Source organism: Phodopus roborovskii, unplaced genomic scaffold (assembly GCF_943737965.1).
Source record: "Phodopus roborovskii unplaced genomic scaffold, PHOROB, whole genome shotgun sequence".
NCBI classification, from domain to species: domain Eukaryota; kingdom Metazoa; phylum Chordata; class Mammalia; order Rodentia; family Cricetidae; genus Phodopus; species Phodopus roborovskii.
In genome coordinates, this window is record NW_026126547.1 from 20,017,772 (window position 1) to 20,041,608 (window position 23,837).

Consider the following 23,837-nt stretch of genomic DNA (forward strand, 5'->3'; position numbering starts at 1 on the left):
CCAATCAGAAAGCATAACCCCATAGTCATTGTGTCACTATTACACCAATGGGCAGATTTGGTTTGGCAGGTCTGTGAGATCTTCAGTGACAATTTCCCACCAACAGCCTGTGTAAAGCACCTCCTGGCTTTATTAAAGCAATTGAGCTTGGAGCCTGGCTGGAAGCCTACCGTCAGTTCTAGATAATTTCTCTATATTTTGCAACTGAAATAAGTGATATTCACAACAATAGGATCTTACCATCTACTTCTTGTGAGTAAGAAAGAGCAGAGAAGCAATGGCATGTACTTTTTGGGGATAATAGGAGCCTCATTGGAGAGTAGCCCAACAGCCCTGTCAGGGATAGTATTTTGATAGCCTATGGGTTCTGGAAGCACCTATGCCATGCTTCATACCATGAATTATATTTCTATTTATGTACCTACTGATATTTAAAATGATTGATATTCATAAATGGATATGATATGTTTGGATCTAATCTACTCATCCTTTAGGTACTCCACTTCCTCTTCATATATCCCAATTTTCTCCCATAAGTTGATGTTCTTCATGTGAATATACTGAACTGATTTTGAAATCTATAGGACACCTCTGGCCCACAATTGGAAGGGAGGTATTCCATAGCTATTAAAAGGTCTTCTATTTGTCAATCTATAGCTTATAAGAGAAAGATGATGCTGTGATTTGAATAACACCAAATTAATTGAGCTTATATCCTCTATAAAATATTTTAGTTTATGTGTATACATATATGTTTAAATATACATATATTGTAATATAAATACATATATAACCTTAATTCATTCAATATATATATATATATATATATATATATAGTGTGTGTGTATACACATATTAGAAAATATTATATTTCTGTGTTTTTTTAAGTTTAACAAGTTTCATACTTGTAAGATAAATTTTCCATATCCTCTCCTTTGTTAAACTTTACCATCCCTTTTGAATCTCCCTTGCTCTTTCCTCTTCATATTATCTGCATTCTATTATCCCTTCCCTAGCTCTCCATCTCCACAAGTGGCCTCTTTGTTTAGCTTTGTAAGTGATCATGCTCTGCTGGATAGCTGCAGAAATGTATGGATATTACAAATTGGTGTTGGTTACTTACTGTAAAAGTTTAGGGATAAGAGGAGTAGGGCATGCATATAGAAAGAGTAATCATACATTCATTATCTGACAATGTCAAATTTAGTTTTCTATGAGTCTAAACCAACTTTCAGTTAAAAACAATAAATTCAAATACAACTTTATTTTTTGTTACATTTTTACCTGGTTTGAGTATTAGAATAGTATCATAATTCCATCATTTTATTTTCCTTTTTTTTTCTTTTGTAGTTTAAGGACAGATTGTTGTTTTCCTATGAAAATATGTACTTTGTGGGAACCCAAAGTAGGCATTTAGGCATTTCTTCAGTTGGAAAATATTTTATTACTCTTTAAATTTCCAAATATTTATGGGTATTTTTAAAGTTAGTATTATATTATTGGTAATGTGGATGAGTCAAGAAATTCATTCCTTTTGAACTTAATTGAGTACATGTTTTTATTTTATTTTATTTTTATTTTTATTTTACACATGGATCCCAGTACCCTCTCCCTCCCTCCTTCTTTCCCTCTCTACCCCTCACATGCACCCCAAACACCCTCACCTCCCATACCCCTCCCCACTCCACATCTAGGGTGATGCCATTCAGGAGGGTTCATCTAAATCTGTCAGGTCATTTGAAGTAGGGACTAAGACTTCTCTCCTGTCTCTAGGTTAAGGGAGTATCCCTCCATGGGGGAAGTACATACAAGGTCATTTTGTACATCCTGGTTCCACTGTCTGAGGTTCATTAGACTGCTCAGGACTTCTATCTGAGACCCATGTTCAGGGAATCAGAGTCAGTCCCATGCTGGATTCCCAGCTATCAATCTGGGGAACAATTAGCTCCTCCTCATTCAGATCAGCTGTCTCTATATGTTTCTGCAACCTGGTCTTGTCCTCTGCCTCTGCATCGGGATTCTATTTCAACTCAGTGTTTAGTTGTGGGTGTTTGTTTCTGTTTCCAATAGGTACTAGATGAGGGCTCTATGATGGAGGACAAGTTAGTTGTTGATCTCATTATCAGGGAAGGACATTTATGGTAGCATTTCCATTATTGCTCAAATTGTTAGTTGGAGTAGTCTTGTAGGCCCCTAGACCTTTCTTTAGGTTCAGTTTTCAAACCTATAATGGCTCCCTCTTTTTTGTTCTCTCTATTTCTGTCTCTCTATCTCTCTCTCTCCCTCTTTTCTGACTTCTATTCCTCCCCTTACACTATCTTCCTAGTCCCATGTGTTTTCCTCTCCTCCCCTTCTCTTTCTCCTAGGTATCTCTCCCCTCAATGCCCCCCCCCCCCACTTACATATACTCCAGAGAACGTGTCCCTTCCCCTTCTGTGAGGGACCCTGTATGAATCTCTTAGAATCAACCTTGTACGCTAGTTCCGCTGGCAGTGTGAATTATAGGTTGGTGACCCTTTGCTCTAGGTCTAAAATCCATATATGAGAAAGAACATACCAGTTCCCCTTTCTGTGACTGGGATACCTCATTCAGGATGGTTTCTTCAAGTTCCATCCACTTGTCTGCAAATTTCAAAATTCCATTTTTTTTTCCCGAAGAGTACTATTCCACTGTGTAGATGTGCCAAATCTTCTTTATGCATTCTTCAGTTGAGGGGCATCTAGGTTGCTTCCAGGTTCTTGCTATTACAAATAATGCTGCTATGAGCATAGTTGAGCACATGTCTTTGTTGCATGGATGTGGATCATTTAGGTATATGCCTAAGGGGGGATTGCTGGTTTCTGTGCTAAGCTAATTCTGATGTTCCTGAGGAACCACCATCCTGATGTCCAAATGGCTGTACAAGTTTGCACTCCCACCTGCAGTGGAGAAATGTTCCCTTTTCTCCACATCCTCTCCAGCATAAGTTGTCATTGGTGTTTCTAATTTTAGGCATTCAGGCAGGAGTAAGATGTTATCTCAAAGTTGTTTTGATAGGATTTTGAGCACTTTCTTAAGTGTTTTCAGCCTTTTTTATTTCCTCTGTTGAGAATTCTCTCTTCAGTTTGATACCCCATTTTTTAATAGGGTTATTTGGTGTTTTGTTGACTAGTTTCTTGAGTTCTTTGTATATTTTGGAGATCAGACCTTTGTCAGATATAGGATTGGTAAAAATCTTATACCAGTCTGTGGGCTGCCATTTGGTCTTGTCCACTGTGTCCTTGGCCTTAGAGAAGCTTCTCGGTTTGAGGAGGTCCCATTTATTAATTGTCAATCTCAGTGTCTGTGCTACTGGAGTTATGTTCAGGAAGCAGTCTCCTACACCAACTTGTTCAAGGGTACCTCCCAATTTATCTTCAAAGAGGGTCAGTGTGGTTGGATTTATATTCAGGACTTTGATCCATTTGGACTTGAGTTTTGTGCAGGGTGATAGACATGGGTCTCTCTGCAGTCTTCTACACACCATCATCCACTTGTGCCAGCAACGTTTGTTGAAAATGCTTTCCTCCCCCCAGTGTATACTTTTAGCTGTTTTGTCAAAAATCAGGTATTAGTGGGTGTGTGGGTTATTATCAGGATTTTCAATTAGATTCCATTGGTCTACTTGTCTATTTTTGTGCCAATACCAGCCTGTTTTCAGGACTATAGCTCTGTAGTACAGTTAAAAGTCAGGTTGGTGATGTCTCCTGAAGATTTTTTTTTTTATTGTACAGGGTTATTTTGGCTATCCTGGGTCTTTTTTTTTTTTTTAAATAATGTTGATTATTATCATTTCAAGATCTATGCAGAATTGTGCTGGGATTTTAATGGGGATTGCATTGAATCTGTAGATTGCTTTTCTCAAGATTGCCATTTTTACTATGTTTATTCTTCCTATCCAAGAGCATGGGCGATCTTCCCAATTTCTGGAATCTTCTTTAATTTCTCTCTTTAAAGCCACAAAGTTCTTATTATATAGGTCTTTAAATTGTTTGGTAAGCATTATCCCAAGTCTTTTGTGGCTTTTGTAAAGGGTGATGTTTCTCTGATTTCTTTCTCACTCCTTTTGTTGTCTGAACAAAGTAGGGCTACTGATTTTTTTTTGTGTGTGTGTTTATCTTGTATCCTGTGAGTTTGCTGAATGTATTTATCAGCTTAGGATTTCCCTGGTAGAGTTTTTTGAGTTGCATATATAAACTAGCATATCATCTGCAAATAGAGAAAGTTTGACTTCTTCCTTTCCAATTTGGATCCCCTTGATCTCCTTTTGTTGTTGTATTGCTTTAGCTAGAATTTCAAGTACAATATTGAAAAGATATGGAGAGAGAGGGCAGCCTTGTCTTGTTACTGATTTTAGAGGAATCGGCTTAAGCTTCTCTCCAATCAGTTTGATGCTGTTTGTTGGTTTACTGTATATTGCTCTTATTATGTTTAGGTATGTTCCTGTTATCCCTGATCTCTCCAAGACCTTTATCATGAAAGGGTATTGAATTATGTTGAAGGTTTTTCAGCATCTAGGGAGATGATTATATAGTTTTTCTTTTTCAGTTTGTTTATATGGTGGATCACATTGATAGATTTTCTTATGTTTAACCATCCCTGCAACCCAGGAATGACTCCTACTTGGTCATGGTGGATGATTTTTTTCTGAGATATTCTTGGATTTGGTTTGCCAGTATTCTATTGAGTATTTTTGCACTGATGTTCATCAGGGATATTGGTCTGTATTTTCTTTCTTAGTTGTGTCTTTGTGTGGCTTGGGTACCAAGGTGATTGAAGCCTCGTACAAAGAGTTTGGTAATGACCCTACTGTTTCTATTGTGTGGAACAATTTGAGGAGTATTCATATTCGCTCTTCCTTGAATTTCTGGTAGAATTCTACACAGAAGCCATCTGTTCCTGGGGTCTTTTTTTTTTTTTGGTTGAGAGGCTTTTGATGAGTGCTTCTATTTGTCTATTTCATTTAGGGTTATAAGTCTATTTAAGTTGGTTATCTGTTCTTGATTTAATTTTTGTAAGAGATAGTTATCCAGAAATTTGTCCATTTCTTTAATTTTCAGATTTTGTGGAGTACAGTTGTTCGAAGTATGAGCTGGAAAATTGTCTGGAGTTCCTCTGTGTCTGTTGTTATGTTCCCCTTTTTGTTTCTTATTTTGTTAATTTGCATGTCCTCTCTCTGCTGTTTCCTTAGTTTGGATAAAGGTTTGTCTATCTTGTTGATTTTCTCAAAAAAAACAGCTCTTTGTTGTATTGATTTTTTTGTATTGTTTTCCTAGTTTCTATTTTGTTTATTTCAGCCCTTAAAATTTTTATTTCCTAGCATCTATTCCTCCAGGGTGAGTTTGCTTCTTTTTGTTTTAAGGCTTTTAGCTGTGCTGGTAATTCGCTAATGTGACTATCATCTGTTTTCTTCGTAATAGCACTTAGTGCAGTAAACTTTCCTCATAACACTGCTTTCAAGGTAATCCATTAGTTCGGGCATGTTGTGTCCTCATTCTTCTCAAATTTTAGGAAGTCCTTAATTTCTTTCTTTATTTCTTCTTTGACCCAGGTATGGGGAAATTGCACATTGCTCAGTTTCCATGAGTTTGTATGTTTTCTGTGATTTGTGTTGTTGTTGATTTCCAATTTTAAAGCTTGGTGGTCTGATAAGTAAGATACAGGGGAGTATTCCAACTTTTTTGTAACCTTTGTGGTTTGTCTTGCTGCCTAGTATGTGGTTGATTTTGGAGAAGGTTCCCCTGTGGAGCAGAGAAGAAGGTATATTCTTTCATGTTTGGATGGAATGTTCTATAGATGTCTGTTAGTACCCAATTGAGATATAACTTGTGTTAGTTCTTTTGTTTTTTTGTTAAGTTTCTGACTGGTGGTCCTGTCTAGTTGCGAGAGTGGCATGTTGAAGTTTCCCACTATAAGTGTGTGAGGTATTATGTGAGGTTTGAGTTTTAGTAGCATTTCTTTTACAAATGTCTGTGACTTTGTATTTGGGGCATAGATGTTCAGGATTGAGACTTTGTGTTGATGGATTTCTCTTGCAATGAATATAAAATGACCATCTTCATCTCTTTTGATTAATTTTGGTTTGAAGTCTAACTTGTTAGATATTAGGATAGACATACCTGCTTGTTTCTTGGGTTCATTTGATTGGAAGATCTTTTCCCAGCCCTTTACACTGAGGGAATGACTATCTTTGAAGCTTAGATGTGTTTCTTTATACAGCAGAAGGATGGATTCTGTCTTTGTATCCATTCTGTTAGCCTATGTCTTTTTATAGGCAAGTTAAGACCGTGAATGTTGAGGGAGAGTAAGGCCTTTCATTGTTAATGCCTGTTTGTTGTAGAGTTGTTGTTAGCAGTGGTATTGTGAATATATTTGTCTTGCTTTACATTTGGGTTCTGGTGAAATGGGATTTTCTGTTGTCTATGTCTTTGTGAGCATAGTTAACTTCCTTGGGTTGGAGTTTTCCTCCCAGAACTTTATGTAGGGCTGGGTTTGTAGATATGTATTGTAAAAATCTGGGTTTTTCATTAAATATGGTTTTTTTTTCCCTCCGTCTATAATGATTGAGAGTTTTGCTGCAGATAGTAGCCTGGGCTATCATCCGTGGACTCTTAGTACTTGTGGAATATCTATCCAGGACCTTCTGGCCATGAGAGTTTCCATGGAGAAGTCAGGTATAATTTTGATAGGTCTGCCTTTATATGTTACCTGCCATTTTCCTTCATTGCTCTTAATATTCTTTCTTTATTTTCTATGTTAAGTGCTTTGATTATTATGTGTTGAGGGGTCTTTTTTCTTTGGCCCATTCTATTTGGTATTTGGTATGCTTCTTGTACTCTCATTGGCATGTCCTTCTTAAGATTGGGAAAGTTTTCCTCAATGATTTTCTTTAATATGTTTTATGAACCTTTGAGCTGGGCTCCTTCACCTTCTTCTATAGGAAAACATGTTTTAAAGCATTCCCATGTAATATTCCATTTTCTTTGGTGTCTGTTTGTAAGACCCTCAGAATGAGGAGTCTTCCACTTTTGGTCGATACCCCAAGAACTCAATGTCCAGTCCAGGTGCTTCAACATGCAAGAGGCTTTAATGAACAGGAAACATTTGCGCAAACAGGCTCCTGCAGCACTCAGGCTAGAGAAAAGCCCCCTCCCCAGGGCCCAGGTGTTTTTAAAGGCAAACCCACAAGCTTAGGGGAGGGGGGTGGGACCCTCTGTCCTTGGAGGCCTGATTGTCTGCTATTAGGATCAAGAGACCTTAGGGCCTCAGGATGTGCAAATTCATTTTCTCTGGGCAAACCAGAGTTGCAGCTATCTCTTTGTTTCCTAAGGACCCTATTCACCACCTGCTGACTCACAGGAAAGGAGGGGCAGAAAGGAGGGGCAGTGTGATTTCTTGTTATCTTATGGCCTTGTGAGAAGAAGTTAGCAAATTCCAAGGAACAGATATTGGTTAGCATTCCAGGTCAGACCTTCCTTCATTTTCTTAATTTTTTGGTCTTTCATGTTGTAATGTCTCCTTGTGTTCACTTCTTATTGCATTCATGTGGGTCATTTACTTTGGTTAATTGAGCCTAAGGTCTATTGGTTTTGTTTATTTTCTCAATGAACTAGCTCTTAGATGTATTAATTTTAATAGAATTTTTTCTTATTTTATTAAGTTATGCTTTGATTTTTATTATGCCATGCCCTCTACTGTTTTTGAGTTTGACATGTCTCTGCCAAAATCTGTGCTTTTTCTGGGTTATTGATATAGGCACTTAGGGATACAAATGTCTCAATACTGTTTTATTTAGTTACATTCTAATTTGTTTGCCTTTTAAATGTATGAAACATATTCTTTGAGCATTCATCATTCAGCAATGAGTTTCTTAATCTCCATTAGTTCACACAACTACTATAGTTTTGCTTGTCGTTGATTTTAAATGTTAGTGCCTCATGGTTATATAAGACACATGGAATTAATGTAGTTTGTACTTTTTGTTAAGGTTCACATCCTGCCCCCATATGAAGTCTATTTTAAAGAAACTTTATGTCCTTCTGAGTGAATGTACATTTCTAAGCATTTGGGTAGAATGATTCTGTAGCTGTTTGTTAGGTCTATTTGACGTAAGATGTCACTTAATTATTTGATTTCTCTATTTTGTGTGTGTGTGTGTATGTGTTAATGATCTGTCTATTAGAAAAATTTGGGTGTTGAAATTGCATGCTATTATTAAGTTTCTGTTAGCCTGATTTTAAATTCACTGGCATGCTTTTTATGAAATCAGATTCACCAGTTTTTGGTACATATAGGTTTAGTATCATAGTATTTTTCTGATTAATTGATCCCTTGATTAGAATGAAATGACCTTACTTGTCTCTTCTGATTCATTTTAATTTGAATTCTATTTTATTAGATATTAGAAGGGCCACACCTGGTTACTTCTTTATGACATTTGCTTGGAATCCTTTTTTCTATCTTTTTATTTTAAGCTGGGCCTCTCTTTAAAACTAAAATGAATTTCTTATAGACAACAGGTAGAAGGATTTTGTTTCTTAATTCACTTTCCTAGCTTTGTCTCTTGACTGGTGGATTGATGCTGTCAATAGTTAACATTATTTTTGAAAACTCTATGTAGGTTGCAATAATTTTAATGTTTTGTTAAATTTGTCTGCTGGTTTCTATTCTTATTGTTATTTGTTTTTCAATAAATAACTATAGCTTTTTTCCACCCATACTCTCTCAGCTTTGTTTATTCAACTTTTCAGTTTGGTATTGCTTCTTGTATTCTGGTTAGCATATTCTTATTAGATATAAAAGTTTTTGGCTATTTGGATCATGGAAAGTTTTTCTTCTTGCTTCAAGTATGACAGGTAGATTTTCTGTGTAGTAGTCTATATTGTCAGTGATATTCTTTTAGAATTTTAACTTTTTTACTCCAGGCTCTTCTGACTTTTCAGGTGAGAAACCAGGTGTTGTTTTGACGGTGTTTCTTCTATGTGTGACTTGTTTATTTCTTTTGTGTCTTCAATATTTAATCCTTTATATACATAATATAACTCACATAACTCTCTCCTTCCACCCCCCTCTGTGTGTGTGTGTGTGTGTGTGTTCATGTGCAAGCATTTTAGTACAGGAACAACAGGATACCAAACTAATTCCATTAAAGTAGTAGGGGGTAAGACACAGTACTAGTGTTGCTCTTGACATCAGTGCTCCATAGTAACTGACACAATGAGACAGAATGAATAGTTTATAATTCTAACATAAACATAAAAGAGGGTGTCTCTTTGTAGATAGTGTGGAATCTTGCAAAATAATTGAAAAAGTCATATCAAATCATTAACAATTAAAGAATTCAGTCACATAACAGCATTTGTTCATAATTTATGAACTAGCCAGGTATTCAACATTTATTAAGTTGTGTTGGTTGACACTAAAAACAAAGGTGATAAAACCATTGTTGTGGCCTGTTTATGTAAGTGGACTATGTTCTTTTGTACTGTATAAATGAATGTAGGGTTATATTGCAATATGTGTGCTTACCTTTTGCAGAAACTGTTAAATTGGTTTTATTAGACCATTTGGCATATTTATAGCCATGTGTGAGGGGGTACCAGCTGGGTCACATCTTCCCCAGAACAGGTGCAAACCATAAATCTTCTGAATGTTGTCACTTTTAAAAGGGCTGAGCATTATTGTTTCTTCATTGATTAATATGGAGTATATTTTCACTTGCTATTTACCATTCCTTCACTAGTAAGATGCTTCTCTATTGTTCAAAATGTGTTTCTTATAAGTTCAAAAGGTTCCTTAAAATACATAGGAGAATACCACTTGTCAAGTGCATGTTTTGTTGTAAACATCTACCCTAAAAGCTGAGTCTTCTCATTCTGATAGTGCTTTTCATATAACAAAGAAAATCTTTATAAAATCTAAATTTCCATGGGTTTTGCTAATAAATCTGTGGGAAAACATCTCTCATTTAGTCATGGTCCCATAGCTTTTGCTTTTCAGTGTAAGGCTATTCTAAAGCTTGGTAGAGTGGAATGATGGATTGAGTTTTCATTGTGAATGGCTGCTCAACATTCCATACATCACATACTAAAAGATTGTTTTCTCCACTAAACTGCTGTGCCACACTTGTGAAAATTAAATCAGTCATTTACATTCTGGTTCTCTACTCTTATTTTGTTATACTATGCTGAAGATTACCTTTCATGCCTATCTTTGTGGCTAAATCACACTGCTATTACTGCATCTGGTCTGTGAATAGTGTTTGGTAAGAATATACTCTCTAAATTTTGTCTGTTCTATTCCATTTGTGTTTTTATACAAGTTATATGATACACCTGGTATATAATATTAACCCCAAAAACAATAATATCAAAGTTTCAGAGGGCGTTGGATTGCAGTGAGTTTGCACACTGTAGTTGGTAGAAGCAATATTATTTGAGTGTTAAGATTGGGGACTGAGAGCACAAGTCTTCTCTCCATCAGTTGTCTCTTAGCTATCTTAATGATACTTTGTACTTTTAGTACTCAGGGATATTTTTACACAATTCATCAACAGAGATTTCATATTTTAAGCTACTTAATCTAAATTTATCTTCAAATTCCCATTTCTGCTTGCTTTGGCATTGTAAAATACATAATTTAAACCAATTCTCTCTTAATTTTTATATAGCTCATAACTTCTGAAATCTTGCTAAACTTACTAATTTTCCTATCTTTTTTCTGTAGGTATTTTTAAGTTTTACATATCGGTCATCATGCCATGTGCAAATAAAAACAATTTAACTCTCCTCTTTCAATGTGTGTGTTTTACTTTCTTTTCTTGACATTCATCACTTGTCAAACTCTCTGTACGATATTGAATAGAAACTGGTTGAACACGGATTCTTGAAATGTCAATCTGACTGGAAAAGAACACTGTCTAACCTTTAAGCATTGTCCTTGCTTTAGGCACTTCTGCATTATCCTTATAAACTTGAGGAAATTATTTTCCATTGCAGAGAGTATTTATTACCATTAATAAGTGTTAAGTGTTATGAAGTAGTTTTCATGGTCATGATGTTTTCTTATATAGATTCAGTGTGGTAGTTAATACTGCCAAAATTTTGTATATTGAAGAGTTTCTATTATCAACCCCAATATATATATATATATATATATATATATATATAATTTGCTAAATAGAACTAATATTTGAACAAGAATGATCTTAGCTCTGAAAGGTGTGGGCATGTCTTTAGTCTTAATAAAGTCGCTGTTTCTGTTTTCAGGTAATCCTGTCTACAGTGACAAAGGTGTAAGAGAAGTTGGCTTAAAACCTGTAGACTTCATCTGTGAAATCTTGGAGTAGAAGATTTCATTTGGAAACATTTTATACTCAGACAATATCCCCTTATGTTTACAGGACTGCTTAACCATCAATTCCTGGTGAGATACTTTTGTAGTTTTTATCTTTTGAATTTTTTTCTCTTTTATTATTTAAAACCTTTTAAAAATATGTGGCTTTTAGGGTTATTCCTTGATATCAGAAGCACATCTTTTCTCCCTTTCCTTGTTAATATACCTAGTGGCTTACCACACATTCAGCTTTTTATTTCATTGATATTTTTCTCTCTTCACAATTGTATACTCTATCTATTTCTGCCATTATCTTAGTCATCTTGGCTATTGCCCTTCTCCTGCTTAAACTGATCTGTGTTTGGTCTTCTGTCCTCAAACCTCAAAACAGAGTCCTAGATTTCTACAGTGAGGCTTATCTTCTTCTCAACAGTGAGGCTTAGCCCCCCCCCCAAGATGGCTTTATTTGTGTAGCCTTTGATATCCTGGAACTCACTCTGTAGACCAGCCTAGTGGATCTTCACACCTGCTCTGCCTCCTAAGGATTAAAGGTATCCACAACCTGTGCCCAGTGAGATTTAGCTTCTTTATTACGGTGTCTGATGTCATGTGTTTCCCAAGAATTATTTTGTTTTAAATTGCATTCACTCACAAATTCTCTCTCTGTGATTTGTTCTTTCACCCAAGTGTGTGTATACATGTATTGCTTAGGGACTTCCCATACATATTTCATTGTTTTATTTCTTTTTTGAATATTTGTGTTAATTCCCATGATTTAAATATAGTTCTTTTCACTCTATTATTTCACAATTTCATACTTCTGAATAAAGTTACCATACTTGCTACCTCAATACCTTCTTCTGTACCCCCTTATACTTCTATATCCCATTTCACTCCTATGTCCCCTTCCACTCTTGCTGTACTTTTTGTAACAAGGCTCCCTTCCACTTCCGTGTTTTTCATTTGACTTGAATTTATTTGCTTGGTACCCACCATGTGAGGTTGGATGGGTGTTATTTATTTGAGCAAGAGCACCTTACCTGTGGTTATGCCACTAAGTAATTTCATTCTCTCTGGGTAAACATTAACTGCATTTATCTCTCAAGGCATGACAGAACTTCAGGATAGAATGTGGTTAGATCAATCTTGGGCAGAAGAGAGCTCAGAGATAGAACATCAACAGGCCAATCTTTTGCAGGTAACCAAAACTTTTGTGAGTTCTTGAATAAAAAAGTCCATGCCATATTTAGAGGATAACATTTTACAACAGTAGTTTCTAGTCTCTGACTCTTGTGGGGGGGGGGGGAGGTTGTTGGTTGGTTGGTTTGGGGGTTTTTATTTTGAGATGTTCTCTTGATATTGCAGGAATAATATAGATGCCTCATTTGGGACCAAGTCCCCAATAATTTATTGTTAGCATTTTGACCAACTGTGAATCCTTTTATAAGTTACTGCACACTGCATATGACACTTCTTTGACCACAGCTAAGAATAACACCAATCAATTGGTACTTAGATGTTTAGAAAGTAGTTTTGTAACATGTTAATTAACAGACATCAGTAGTAAATTCTTCCCTAGGATCTATGAGCTTCCTACTAATGGAGTTTTGACTATGTTTACAATGCCATTCATAATTACAATGCTCTCAAGTCCATCTGGAACATATTGGTTAACCTCATAAATATTGTGCCACTATTCTACCAGTAGATTCATCCTGTAAGGTGAGTTAGTATTATAACATGAAGGGTCCACAGAAGAGTAATTTAATTCGTGATTTTTCTTCCATATTATCTTCTATCTTTCCTAACTTATTATGACACTGTGAAACTTAATTATTAAGGAAGAGAATCTATCTCAGTCCCTGATAAATTCCTTAGTGTCCTATAACTAAATTGAAGTGTGTACTGTCTTCATCAGCAGGGTCTTATATATCTGTTCTGATGGGCACCAAAGAGTAGTGGCTATACTTTCATTATTTGGGAGCTGTTGGAGAGGTTTTGATTCAATAATCTATGATTTATTCTTATGGAGAATAGGGTTACCCATCTATGCTGGACACTTTCATTTAAACTCTTCTAGTTTTCTTTTAAAACTTTTCACCTTAAAATTCAGTTAAATAGGTTTCCCTATGACTTTCTGCATAGATTATTAATTTGGGTAAGACCTCTAAACCCCTGCTGTTGTCCCCAACCTTTCCAGACCCAATATTGAACCTACTATGACATGTTTCATGACAATAGTGTGTTCTTTCTTGATTAAACAGTTAACAATTATGTTAAACTTGAAAATAATTTATTATATTTAAATGTTTTTTTGTTGTTATTTTTTCCCATATAATCTTTGAATCCTTCTTCCTTCTTTTATCTTCTTAAATTAATTGATTTTGGTGTAACCCAGTGTATCTGTAATTTAATTTAATTTTATAAGTATGGTCATTTTGCCTGTATGTATGTATGTACATTGCATGCAAGTAGTGCATGAAGAGGCAAGAATAGGATGCAAATCTACAGGATCTTGAGGTACAGAGATTTCTGTGCTACAATGTAGTGTTAGGAATTTAACCTGTGTTCCCTGAAACAGTTGTCCATGCTCTTAATTTCTCAGCTACTTATCCACCACATGCAGTATCATTTTTGTTCAAAAACTATTATTTTTATCATATACTATTATAAATCCATAATTATAACCTTAAGTAATGTTGAAGAAGGTTAAAAAATCTTATCACATTTAAGTTCCATTTTCTTTCCTTGATTATTTCCAAATGTCTATAGTAGACATTTCCTAACCCATCTCTATAGTTCTGTCCTAAAATCCCATAGTCTTTTCACTGAAGATTAAAGAGTCATTGTTTTCAGTGTTGTCTCACATTTGTTACCCATATTTATTTAATTCTTATTTTATATGTTAATCTAATTCCTATAGTAAAACACCTTGTGATGAGTTCTTTATATTTTATGAATTTTAATTAAAATATCACATCCCCTCCTATTCTCATCACCTCTACTCCTTTCCATGTCCCTCCCCCAGTTTACCCTGTATCTATCATCTAATTTCCCATGGTGATCATGTGTCCCTCTTAGAGCTTCTCTGGAGCTGTGGACTTTAGTCTGGTTATCCTTTGCTTTAGATCTAATATCCACTTATGAGTGAATACATACAATGTTCATCTTTCTGAGTCTGTGTTACCTCACTAAAGTTTTTTTTTTTCTAATTACATCCATTTGCCTGAAAATCTTATAAGGTTATCATTTCTTTTCATGATAAGTAGTACTACATTGTATAAATGTGGCTATTATGAATAATACTACTATGAACATTGTTGAGCAAATGTCCTTGCAATATCATTTGGTTAAATGCCCAAGAGTGGTATCATTGGATCTTGAGGTGGATTGATTCCCATGGTTTCAGGAAGCACCATACTGATTTCAAAAATGTCTGTGCAATTTTGCACTCCCACTAGCAGTGGAGGAGTGTTCCCCTAATTTCATATCCTCTCCAACATAAGCTGTCATCAGTATTTTTTAGCCATTCTAATAGATGTACAATTGTGTTTCATTTTGATTTTTATTTTCCTGGTTTCCTGATAATTAAGTATGCTGAGTGAGCACTTCCACACACTTTTTTTTTTTTTTGTCATTTATTTGAGATTCTTCTGGTGAGGATTCTGTTTAGCTCTATTCCCCGTTTGGGTTATTTTGTAATTTGATGTCTAGTACCTGTCAGATATGGGGTTGGTGAAGATCTTTTCCCATCATGTATGCTGATGTTTTGTCTTGAGATGTCCTAGATGAGGAGGGATGCAGTAGAAGAACAATGAAAACAGATATCTTAATAGAGAGAGCCACTATGGCTTAGCAAGTAACCTGATGCTAGGGTAACTCTGAAAAATCTACAAGGGGGACCCCTACCAAGACCCCTAGCAATAGTAGAGATGATGTCTGAACTTGCCTACCTCTGTAATCAGATTGATGAATACTGCAACTATCATCATAGAACCATCATTCAGTAGAAGTAGAGATCTACAACCAAGAACCAGGCTGAGCTGTGGGAATCCAGGCAAAGAGAGAGAGGAGGCAACATATGAACAAGGGACGTCAAGAACATGATGGAAAAATCTACTGAGACAGCTGATACAACTTGTGGAAACTCATGGACTCTAAACCTACAACTGTGAAGACTCCAGGTGACCAAACTAGGCCCTCCATATGCAGAAGACAATTGGGAAGCTTGGAATACCAGAGGGGGCCTTGGCAGTATAACCATGATGTAAACCCAGTACATGAGCTAGCTTGTTAGAGCCCATTCCCTATGTTGAGATGCCATGCTTAGTCTTAATATATGGGAGAGGGGCTGGGCACTGCCCCAACCTATTGTACAAGACTATGTTGACTCCTCATAAGAGCACTTACCTGTGAGGAGGAGTGGACAGGTCATGCACGGGAGAAGGGAGGGTGGGAGGATGCAAGGGATGTGAGGAGGAGTGGGAGGGAGAACTGGGGTTGGAATGTAAAGTAAAATCTAAAAATAAAATATGGTAATATAAATAACATATTACAACATGACTTTCCTCCTTCCTTTTCCTCTCTATAGCCACTCCCAAGTCCCCTTACTCCAAGTCCTTCCATTTACTCCACACATCTAAAACCCATCACTTTAACCCCATACTCCCAAGTCCTCTCACCTCCTTCCATTCACCCCACATTCTCAATTTGACATTCTCATCCTCAAATATTATTGTTATATACATTAAAAACTCATCTAATGAGCCCATTTTTGTTTTGTTTATTTGTATATGTTTTCAGCAATCACCACTGTATTATTCAACCAAATTGGGGACTCATACCTTGGAAAGACTGACTCTCTCTGTAGTTATTATTTACTTATAGTTCTTTGTCCTAGGCTATGATCCTATGAAATTTCCCCCCTTCAGAGTTAGCATATCTATTGATAATAGCCATTGTTCAGGTTTTGAGTATACATCATTTTCTATAAGGGATTGTTCTACACAGTATTTCCTGGTCCTCTGGGTCTTACAGTCTTTCTACTTCCTCTGATGTTCCCCCAGGTATAGATGCAGGAGCTTTGCTTTAGATGTATTGGTTAAAGCTGACATCCCCCCACAATTCACTTATCTTTACATTGTATCCAGTTGTGGTTTTTCTTGATAGTCTCCATTTGCTGTAAACATAAGCTTCTTTTGATGGGGTTCAATATCCACTTATATTGGGTATAAGCATAAGATTCAGAATGTAGTTAGAAATTACACTAGTCTGTAAAAATTGTAGTCATAAATTCTCTTCTAAGATACATCATTATCCTATCCCTGGGATGTTGGCTAGCTGTCTAATACAAAGCAAGTTGAATTAGAATATTATTGTTTACCACTAATATCTGAATGCAAGTTACTGTACCTTTATAGAGATCTTGCAATGCTTGTCATTACTGTGGTTTATAGATGTCATGGGTAGATGGAACTATTGATAGCTTCTCTCCCTTGAAAGAATGCAGAATGCATAATATTTTCTGATGACATAGGAGCTAGAATGCAGAAATGAGGCTTTTAGTTTAAATACAGCTTGAATAGCCAAAGTCTTGTGTCCTAAGTATGTTGTACTTTGAGCAATTGTGGTTTACCAAAACTTCTGAGAAGCAAACAAGGCAGAAATCATACTCTATATTGATTTGGTAGTTCATTTGAATTAATGCAACCGTACAAAAGAAAACTTCTAATACTTGATACTAGAGTATTTCTTGGTCTGTGGTTCTTCTGGAAGCATCATCAGCCCAAGTGCCTAATTTCCTTGTGTGTGTGTGTGTGTGTGTGTGTGTGTGTGTGTGTGTGTGTGTTGTTGTTGTTGTTGTTGTTGTTGTTGTTGTTCACATTCAGTTACATATATCAAGTATGGTTTTAGGTTAATATAACACAAGGCTGTGTCAAACAACCTTGGTGTTATTTGTCCCTCATTCTCTTTCAATTGATCTTCCTTAGTTGGAGGACTTTCCCATTTTTTTTTATTTCCTATTTCATAATCAATCATATCCCACTTTTTAACTCCCCACGGTCTTTTCGCACTTCCCCAGTTTCTGGATTTACTGAATGTATATGAAGAAGATTTGGAAGTAGAAACATGAATGAGAGAGAATATGTAGCATTTGTCTTTCTGGGTCTGGATGCCTCACTCCATATGTTTTCCAGATCCATCCATTTACCTGCCAATTTCACAGTTTCATTTTTCTTTACAGTTGCATATTCCATGAAGTATATGAGCCATATTTTCATTATCTATTCATGTGTTGAGAATATTTTAGTTATTTCCATTTCTTGGTTATTGTAACTAGATAACAATAAAGAGGACTGAGAAACTAGCTATAGAATAGAATGCCCACTTCCTTAGTCACAAGACAAGAAGTGCTATAGCTGAGTCATATGGTAGATTTATTTTTGGAATTTGAGGATTCTTCAAACATATCACCAGAGTAGTTCAGCCTGTTTTGAACCCTATCAATGATGAATAAGGATTCCCCTTTCCCCATGACCTCACCCACATTTGTTGTCAGCTGTTTGGTGTATTTTAGCCATTATTACTGGGGTAAGCTGAAAACTCAAAGTTGTTTGCATTTGTATTTACTTAATTAATAAGGATGATGAACACTATTTGAAGTCCTTCTTACCCATTTTCATTACTACAATTGAGAACTCTCTAGTTCTCTATATCTTAATTGGGTCACTGGCTTTCTTGACATTTTGTGTTCTTTGTATATTCTACCTTTATCTTTTATCAGAGTTATAGCTGACAAAGAGTCACATCTATTATGTAGGATATCTTCCTTCACTTCATTGGTTATTTCCTTTCCTATACAGACACTTTTTAGCGTTATAAGGGCCTACTGCTCACTTGTTGATTTTAATTCCTATTCACATGGATTTCTATTCAGAAGGTCCTTTGTACACCTAAAATATATATGGTAATGCCTATGCTTTCTTCTACTATTTTTATTTTTTTCAGGTTATAAATTGAAGTTTGGGCTATTCGGAGATATTTTGTGCAGAGTGTTAGAGGTAGGTAAAACTGATTTTATTCTTCTATATATGCACATCTAATTTTCCAAGTACCACTTGCCTCTGGAATATTTTTTTGCCTCTTTGTTAATTATCAGGTATCTGTCATTACATATAATCCTTTTCAGGTCTTGTACTTTGATTCATGTCTGTTTTATGCCAGAACCATGTTGTTTTTATTACTATCACTGTATACAATACCTTGAAATCTAGAATAGTAATTCTTCCAATATCATGGTTTTTGCTCAGTATTGCTTTGACTATATGGATTCCATGTGTATTTTAGGATTTGTTTATGCATTGGAAGAATATTCAAGATTGCCATTGTCACATGATAAATTCTACTAATCCATGAACATGGAATTTATTTCTGTTATTCAGTATTATTCTCAACCTCTTTTTCAGAGATCTAAAGTTACATTTCACCACTTTGTTTAGGTTTATTCTAAAATATTTTCTTGTCTTTTATTATGTTGTAAAAGAGAATGTATTCATGATGTATTTCTCAATGTATTAAAGGGAAATGAATTTTGTAAGTTGATTTTATACATTAGAGATAGTCTGTTGTTTTTCTAATTCTTCTGGTGGAATATTTTGAATCTCTTATGTGTAATATCATAACATCTTAAAATGGGGATAATTTTCTTCCTCTTTTCCTATTTGTACACTTTAAGATTCCTTCTCTTAGTGCACTATTATAGCTAGTGATTCTAGAACTCTATTGAAATGGAAGGGGGACAGTGTACAGTCCTGTCTCATTCCTGATTTTAAATTAGATTGCTTTAAGCTTTTTTACCCTTTAAGATAATGGTGGCTTGGGTTTGTTATACATGGCCTTTATTATGTTGAGGTATATTCACCCCACCCCCCACTGGTCCTATTCTGTCTAGGCTTGTACCATGAAATAATTCTAGATTTGCCAAAGGCATTTCCTGTATCTTTTGAGATAGTCAACTGATGTTTTCTTTTAATCTATTTATATTAATTATTTTATACATTTACATGTATTGAACCAACCCTACATTCTGAGAGAAAGCCAACTTGATCACATCATATGAACTTGACATCTGCCTATATTCAGTTTGCAAGTATTTAATGAACAATTTTTGTCTCTCCTCTGTATTCATCAGGAATATGGTCTACTTTATTAATTTTGCTATTGTTGTGTCTTACTTGGATTATGTATTAGAATGGCACTGGATTTATAGAATAAGTTTGGGAGTGATCCCTCTGTTTGCTTTTTAATTACTTTAAATTTTTTTTGGTTGTATTTCTGTGTAAATCTGGTAAAATTCTGGTGTGAATGTATTTGGGCCTGAAATTTTTAGTTGGAGGCTTTTATTACTCTTTAATGTCCTCACTCATCATGGGTCTATTTAAGTTGCTGGCAACTTCTTGTTTAAACTTAGTAGTTTGTATAAATCAAGATATTTATCATTTTCTTTTAAAATTTTCAACATAATGGAGAACATGTTTTTAAAGTATTCCCTGAAAATATTCTGAACTTCTCTGGTGTCTGTTATATTGTTCCCTGTTCACTTATAGTTCTGATAATTTTGGTTATCTCTTTGTTTCAGTGAGTTGTCTCTATCCAAGTAAAGCACCAGTTCATGGATATACTGATTCTTTTCATTCCATTGTTTGTTTGTATTTCCCAAAGTTATTATTATTTCTTGCTTTTTAGCTGATTTCACTTTGGATTTTTCTTTTTAAAAAAAGTTTTAAGTTTCATCATTAAATTATTTATTTGTGCTCTTTATAACATAAAGACAAAAAACCCCACATGTTTGTATAAAAAAGGCAGACAAAGCAAAATCTAAGATACCTTCATGATAAAAGTTACAGAGATAGTAGAATCGGAGGGAATACACTTCAACATAATGAGTTGATACTGTCTTTCTCCTTATTCTTTATTAAATTTTGACATCAGCAAAATAGTTTCACTTTTAACTCCATTTTTTTTTTATTTCATAGCTTTCCAGATAACCTCATATGTCTCTCACCTGGATAACAGGAGTTATTCACATTCACCTACATACTTGATGATATTTCTCTTTTTATTTCTGTATTTAACAGTCCAGGCTGTCCTGAAATTTACTTTGTAGAGTAGAATGGCCTTTATCTCACAAAGATCCACATACCTCTGCTCCAGAATTCTGGGATTAAAAGTGTCACCACCATCAGGCCTCCTTTCTTATACTACTTAAAGAAGCCAATACTTAGCAGTTCTATAAGGAACTGAAAAACATTTGAAAACTGCACCAATACCACTCATCACTCCCAATAGAACCAAATCAGATAGTCTTTACTTCATTTATACCTCTGCAGTCATGTCCTCCATGTCTTTCAATTTTCTTAAAGTACATTTTCAAATTCTTGGTAATGAATAATATTTCCCCACAGGTATAATCTGTCTTCCATGCAATACCTCATGCCTTGTGTAGCATTTTATAATTTCTGTTGGCTAAAGGGAACATTATGTAGACCCTAGCCTGCTTTGCTGTCTCCACTGCCATTGAAATAATAAACTTCAGAGTGACTTATTAATTGCACACATGTCTATCACTTTCTATAGCTATTTAGTTTGTTTAAAATATGTACTGTCAAATATAATTTCTTTTAGATAATACAACTTACAGGGATACCATAATAGAAGGAGACATTATAGGTTTTAAGACAACTCTGGCAGTAGGGAAATGTCCAGAAATTTACAAGGATGAACCCAACTAACAATCTAAACAATAGTGGAGAAGCTACCTTAAATGCCCTTCCCCAAAATGAGGTTTATGACTACTTTATATGCCATCCTAGAACCTTAAAGCAGAAGCAGAGAGTCATAGCTAAATGCTTAGCTGCCATTTGCAGACAGAGAGGAGTGACGAGCAAAGGGGTCAGGACCAGGCTGGAGAAACTCATAGAAAGTGCTGACCTGAATAAGGGGATAAGCCATTATGGGACCAAACCAGATTCCCTGAATGTGGTGTTAGTTGGAAGGCCTGGGCAATCTATAGGGCCTCTAGTAAGGTCAGAATTTATCTTCAGCATTTGAATAGAGTTTGGGAGTCCATTCCACATAGAGGGATACTCCCTCAGCCTAGACACATGGGGGGACTAGGCCCTGCTCCAAATGATATGACAGACTTTGAAGATTCCCCATGAAAGGCCTCAACCTCCCTGGGAAGCAGAAAGGGGATACAAGGAGTTTTGGTGGGGTGAGCAGGGAGGATGACAGGGTGCAGGAACTGGTATTGATATATAAAAAACTTTTTTCTAATTTAAATACAAATTTATTTATATAAAGAAATAAGAGGGTAAATGTTATTACTGATAATTATAATGCTTTCCCTGTTCTGTATTGCATTTCTTTCATAGGATTTACATACTTGTTATTTTGGGAAAGAAAAAGATGATGGAAATATACAGTAAATAGTGTTAGCTGAACTTATCTATTTTAGTAAAATTGTCTACTTTAGTAAAAATTTTAGTTCAGGAGCCAGATGGTTTATCTGTTCAGTGCTAGACATCTGGATGTTTACATATTCAACAATTATTGCTTAATTTTGCTTTTTTTATTTCATTATTTAGTATCATTCATAAACTGTTTAAATTCTTAATATAATGTAATAACTCTGATTCTGTGTAATCATGCAAGAATGTAGAATGTTGCTTTTTTAGTTGTATCTCAGTGAATCACACTCTTGCATTTATAACATGACTTCTATAATATTGTCAATCAAAACATTATACAATAAAAATTTGTATATTCTACTTATCCCTACAAACATATTAACATTTAATAAATGTTAATATTAAATATCTCATCCCAGCATATAAAACACATCACAAAGAATTTTAATATGAATGCACTCTTATTTAGTCTTCCTTTCTAGGTATTAACATTTCATCATTTTGAATTTTTTGATAATTTCTTTATTTAAATTTAAAATAAACTTGTTTTACATGTCAGTCGCACTGTCCTCCAATGTCTGCCCACCAACCCCAACCCATCCATTTTCTGCTCCCTAGTGAGGGAGAGGCCTTCCATTTGGAGTTTTTAAAATCTGTCATATCATTTTGAGCAGGGCTTAGGCCCTCCCCCATGTGTCTAGGCTGAGAGTACCCCTCTATGTGGAATGGGCTCCCAAAATTCAACCATATACTATGGATAAATAATGATCCATTACCACAGGTCCTATAGACTGCCCATTCTCCTAACTAAAACACATAAACAGTCCTATTCTGTTTACCCAGCTCAGATCCTTCTTATTTAGGTCAGCAGTTTCTGTAGCTTTCTCCATTCTATTCTTGACCCTTTTGCTCATTACTTCCTTTCTGCAACTGGATTCTGGGGGTTCAGGTGATTATTTAGATGTGGGTGTCTGGCTTCTGCTTCTGTTAACTAATGGATAAGGGATCTAGCCTTGCAATAAGGTATCATTATGAGGAAAAAGCATTTATGGTAGCCTCTCCACTATTACTTAGAATGTTATTTGGGGGTCATCCTTGTAGGTCTCAGGACATTTCACTTGTGCCAGATTTCTCTTCAACCTATAATGGCTCCCTCTATTATGGTTCTCTTTTCTTGCTCTTCTCTATTCTTCCCTGACTCAGTCTTCCTACCCTCTCATGTTGTCCTCTTCCTTCCTCTTCTCCATTCTGTTTATTGTAACTCCCTCTCCCTGCTCCCTGTGCTCCCAATTTGCTCAGGAGATCTTTTCACTTTCCCCTTCTCTGGGGGAGCATGTATGTCACTCTTGGAATCATCCTTGTTTCCAAGATTCTCTGGCAGTGTGGATTGTAGGCTGGTTATGCTTTGCTCTATGTCTAAAATCTATATGAGTGAGTACATACCATGTTTGTCTTTTGGTGACCAGGTTACCTCACTCAGGATGGTTTCCATGAGTTCATGAGTTCCATCCATTTTCCTGTGATTTTCAAGATTACATTTTTTTTTGTCCCACTAAGTAGTACTCCATTTTGTAAATGTACCACATTTTCTTCATCCATTCTTCAGTTGAGGAGCATTTAGGTTGCTTCCAGATTCTGGCTAATACAAAAAATGCTGCCATGAACACAGTTGAACAGAAGTCCTTATTGTATGAATGTGCATCTTTAGATATATGACTAAGAGTGGAATTGCTGGGCCTTGTGGTACACTGATTCCCATTTTCTTGGGAACTGACATACTGATTTTCAAAGTGGCTATAGAAGTTTGCACTCCCACCAGTAGTGGAGGAAAGTTGTACTATGTCTACATCCTCTCCAGCATAAAGTGCCGTTGATGTTTTCCATTTTAGCCATTCTGACAGGAGTGAGATGGAATCTCAGAGTTGTTTTGATTTGCATTTTCTTGATGGCTAAGAATGTTGAGAACTTTCTTAAGTGTCTTTTAGCCATTTTTGATTCCTCTATAGAGAATTCTC